We start from the raw sequence: 5,523 nt of genomic DNA on the forward strand, positions 1-5,523 counted from the left end.
ATATATTGGCTAAACTGGCAATATGACCATCCCCAAGTACAACAACATATATATATATACTTATGTATATACATATGTACATATGAAATATAAATGCAACAAACAATAAAAAACACAACAGGAGGGAAAATGTTTAACAAATACAGTAAGATTAATGCTCTAATGGGAAGAGAGTCTTAACATTTTAACATTTTGAACATTAGTCCTTCATCAAAAGAAAGAGAAAAGAATAGAGTGAGTGAGAAAGTCATTTTCTGTAAGCAGATTGATGAACTTCTACAATTCACTCTGGATCAAAATGCAGCTCAAAGGTTGCCATCTCAACAACAGTGATAAAATGGCAACCTTTGAGCTGCATTTTCCTCTTGGGAAAGAGATGGAAGCCTGCAGATGCTAAATCTGGTGAATAGGTCAGGTGCAGAAGTGATACCATGTTGTTTTTAGCAAGAAACTCACAAGTAACAGGGTGCACTTTCATCATGAGGTATCCAATTATTCACGCACCACAGATCCAGTCACTTTCACCAAATAGCTTCCCTCAAATGCTTCAAAATGTTGCAGTAGAACAACATTTTGACAGTCTGGCCCTGAGGGATGAATTCTCAATGCACAATACTACATTTCTAGGCATGATGTTCATGGCAAGTCTTCCAGATTGCTCATCATCTTCCAGGGACATCCTTCTGCTTTTGAAGTACCCATGCTACCCAAAACATAGCTTACAACCCATTGTGTCATCACTGTATGCTTGCCAAAGCATGTTCAATGTCTCTGTAGCAGGTTTCCCAAGTTTAATGCAAAATTTCATGTTGGCTCTTTGTTCCTGTCCATGACAAAATCACAGACTACAGCATATATGTGATCACAAAAAGACAAATTTCACAACTTGCGAAGTAAACACAGCAATGTCACTTGGCACACTGCCGCATGAAGGTCACTGCTAGCTCTCACTGTACATACAGCCATGTGCTGCCATCTGTTGGTGTGCTACAGAATTAGTCAAGGAACTTTTTGATACCAGGTAAAGAAGAAAAATAAAAAAGATAGAAAATAGATAGGCAGTTAGTAACCAGATGAGCATGCAGTTGTATGGTGGGAGATAAGAAGGGAGGAGAGATGGCTATTTATGTGCAAGAATAAGAGTGTTTCTGTGTCTGGAAGTGGGAATATGGTTGGGTTGAGTGCTATAGTGATTTTGTAGGGTGGGTGTATTTGTGTAGATGTTTGCAAGTGTGAAATATAGTGGTGTTGAACAGGGAAGTGTGAGGTACTGGTGTGTGTGTGTGTGTCTGCACACACACACACACACACACACACACACACACACGCACACACACACACTTGAATCAAGCATACATGGTTACTTTGGCAGCTGTGATTCGTATCAACTCTTCAGTTTTTCTTCAGCTGTTTGTCTCTGAAACAAACTTAAACTTTTTAATTCTCTTCTCTCCTCATCCTGTATTTTGTGACTGAGAATCATGGTGATCTATATTAATAAAAGCTAAATTCTGTCTGTCTGCCTGGGACCCCTGTATCTCAGTCTGCCTTTGTTCTACATAGACATATTATACCTTTTTGGAACCAGGATGATCCCGGGATTGAAAATCTGCCCTTCATTTAGTTCTTGAACATCCAGCATTGGGATCTGATTTAAAAGCATTTGGGTTGCTAGTTCTAGCAGTTTGCTATTTCTTGGCTGATTCATGCCATCTTGTTTGATATTTATCAGATGACATCAGAGATCAATGGGGTGATAAATGACATTCGCTTTGTAACTTTCATGTTGAGATATAAACTTTGGGACAAATTGGCCAACAGTTGGAATTCAACTTGGGACTGGAATGATTGCATTACAGAATTAATTCTCATGTCCTTAACCTCTGATCAAACACCACCGGGGTATATAGTCATTATAGATGTATTATAGTCATGCTATTTAGCTCTCTTTAGTTTTGGGCTGCAGACCCAATTAACCCTCTGCAGGAGCTAGCTTAAAAGTCCACACAGAGTGTGGCTTATAAGCTAGTTCTGTATAAATCTATTGTTTGTTTCAAAAAGTTGGAGTTCTTATCAAAGCACACCATAAAACTTTTTTTTGTTTTTGTTTTAGATGATTTCTTTGGATTTACATGAATCTTATGTAGTAGATTACAATAATATTTGAAAAATATTTTTCAAGTTTCATTTATTTTGAAATTTTGCCTTTCCCTCTACTTCTTTATTTAAAGAATTTTTTTTATTTGTATGCTTTGAAAAAGTAGATAGTATGATTTGGCTAAAGATGTTTTTTCAAAACTTGAAATGAAAAATTTATGTACAGTTACATATATACCAGCAGAACAAGACAAATTATAACTTCATTGATTTTGTGTATGTAAAGGTAATGCTTATATTTAATTTTACATACAAATTATTGAAAGACAGAGCAGAGACTTTCTTTCTAAAACGTTTATAAAGACTTGCTACTAGTCTTACCAGAAGCAGATAAAGCTACAGCATTTTTGATACCATATTTCTGTGTGGTTTTCCTATAGCAAATATATTTTTTCTATATACAAACAAAAGAAAAGCTTTGTGTAGACACATACACAATGAAAGTAGTCAACTTTTATCTTGTGCCATGAAGATGCCTGAAATTGCGTTAACTTCTTTCATTTATTTCAAAAATTATATTGAAATTATAAAAAAAAAAATTTTTAATTTCTTTTGCTAAATAATACTGTCTGTGTGTGTGTTTGTGTGTTTTGTGTTTTTGCATGTTTCTTCCTATTTATTCTCTTCCAGAAATGGGAAAAAATTATTTTCCATGTTTATAAAATACAGAACAAAATTCTTTTGTTTTAAAGCTTTTGGGGCCCAGAAATGTGCTGTAAGTCATTTTAAACAAAAGGCTTGTTTGTAGGAGTACATTAATTAAAGCATTTTTGTAATAAAATCAACTATTTTCACAAAATTTAAGGTAGAAACAAATACATGAATATACAGATAATCTATTGCCACAAAAGTAAGTGCAATAATATTCACAAAACAAAACGGTTCAATGTAGTGGTAAGAAAGCCTATTTCTTCCCAATAAAACATTAAAATTCTCTCCTCCTGACAGCATATGAATTTATTGTTTTATGAATATTATAGAATTGATGTTTTTTTTAGCTAAGAATCAAATTGGCAATTAAAATTTAGATAATGGTATAGCCACAGCCATCCAGCTGGAACTAGTAAAAATAGCCTCTGTTGTAGTTTAATCTATGTTACCATATTCAATTTAATCTTGATATGAATGCATAGTTGACTGATGAAGAAATTGGCTTCTTAACCACAAAATTCTTATGTTCAATTTTACTGCACATATAGCCTCAGCCCAACTCAAAATACTGAATGTGAGTGGGTATCATAAAGACATAAATACCTCATGGTATTTAATTACATCCTTTTATGGTCTGAGTTCAAATCATGCTAGTGTCATCTTTGCTTTTTATCTTTCCAGGATTAATAAAATAAATACAGCCAAATATTAGAACAATCTAATCAATTATAACCCTCCCTCCAAAAATGTTAAAGATTCTTATTCCATGTAGTCTACACTACAGTCAGAATAGTGTAATCTGTAGAGCACCAAAACAATGCATTATTATATTTAGTTATAAGGTGGTGAACTGGCAGAATCGTTAGCATGTCGAGCAAGATGCTTAATAGCATTTCATTCATCTTTTACTTTCTGAGTTCAAATTCCACCGAGGTCGACTTCGCCTTTCATCCTTTTGGGGTTATAAATTAAGTACCAGTCAAGTACTCAGTTCGATGTGATCAACTATACCCCTCCCACCAAATTTAAGGTCTTGTGCCTATAGAAGAAAGGATTATTATATTTAGTTATGTCCCTATAAGTCCCAATCTTTCCAGTTGATTTCATCTGATCTCTCAGTAGGACAATAAAAAGAAAAGTACCAGTGGTGTATTAAGATGGATTTAATCATCATTTCTCCACTTCCATACATGTGCACACACACACACACACACATTTGTGGTCTTGTGACAATCTTAGAAATAATAATAGTGGTGGTTGTGAAGGCAGTGCTATTGATAAGGATTCTACAAAAAAATAATTGTGTGTCTCCTTGTTGTAAATGAGTATCACTATCATACAAGTGATATCAATTGTTTCCAATCTTCTTCTAAAACATATCGATCACAGGAAGAGCATCTGACCATAAAGCATTTGCTTTAAAAAAACTCTATTTGACCCAAACAAACAAGGAAAAGTGGTTATTAAAATGAAGATTATAATACACACACACACACACACACACACACACACACACACAAGGTGCATTCCAGACGTTTTAGGATCTTTTTTTTTTAAGTGAGGCAGTGATAGTTGTCCTAGATTACTGTAATTTTAGTTTATCATTACTATACATTTAATAAGCTGACCTGGCAACTTTCGTTATTCCAGATTGAAGGAGACAGCTGTAACAGCAGTTTGAACACATCATGTTAAAACACTGCTTGTCACAGTTGACTAGTTTGAAGAATGTAACTGGGATGTCAATAAAGTTTTGTGTTAAACTTGGTAAAAATGCTACAAAAACTTATGAACTGTCCAAGACTAGTTATGGATTAATTTGCATGAGCTGAGCATGTTTTTCACTGGCACAAGAGGCCAAGCAAAGCAAGTCAACTAGGAAGCCTATGATGATTCCTTTTTCAACTGAAAGGGTATCATCTATACTATTATATGTCCTGGATACCTTCACTTTGGAGAACTTACATGGACTGTCACAGCAAGGCTGGAGTGCTACAACAAATGTATTGAAGTCAGAGGATCCTACTTTGAAGGAGATTAGAGTTTTGTACTTCTTTGAAATTAATAAATATCCCTCTTGAAAAAGTCCCAAAATTTCTGATATCCACTTTCATCATCATCATCATCATCATCATTGTTTAACGTCCGTTTTCCATGCAAGCATGGGTTGGATGATTTGATTGAGGACTGACAAACCAGATAGCTACACCAGGCTCCAATCTGATCTGGCAGAGTTTCTATGACTGGATGCCCTTCATAACTCCAACCACTCTGAGAGTGTAGTGGGTGCTTTTACATACCACCGGCATGAGGGCCAGTCACACGGTACTGGCAATGGCCATGCTCAAGTGATGTTTTTCACATGCCACCTGCACAGGAGCCAGTCCAGCGGCACTGGCAATGACCTTGCTCAAATGTTTTTTCACATGCCACCGGCACAAGCACCAGTAAGTAACGTTAGTAATGAACACGTTTGAATGATGCTTTTTACGTGCCACCAGCAGAGAAGCCAGTCAGCTGCTCTGGCAATGATCATGCTCGGATGGTGCTGTTAGCACGCCACTGGCATGGGTGCCAGTCATCAAATTTGCAAATTTGATTTGATTTTGATTTGTATATTAAAAATGAGTGTTGGAATAACCATAAAACAACAAACACTGACTGAAGAAAGGATTCAGTATGTGTTTAGAGTCAAATATTACCCTCCCCCCCCCC

General features: G+C 35.7%; 1 protein-coding gene across 4 annotated transcripts in view; it reads right to left on the bottom strand.

Moving 5' to 3' along the window:
* LOC106882578 (methylthioribose kinase-like) overlaps window positions 1-5,523 on the bottom strand; it is a 98,247-nt gene that overhangs the window by 16,364 nt on the left and 76,360 nt on the right. The window lies entirely within an intron of this gene.

This window comes from Octopus bimaculoides, chromosome 9, assembly GCF_001194135.2.
Source record: "Octopus bimaculoides isolate UCB-OBI-ISO-001 chromosome 9, ASM119413v2, whole genome shotgun sequence".
In the NCBI taxonomy this organism is placed as follows: domain Eukaryota; kingdom Metazoa; phylum Mollusca; class Cephalopoda; order Octopoda; family Octopodidae; genus Octopus; species Octopus bimaculoides.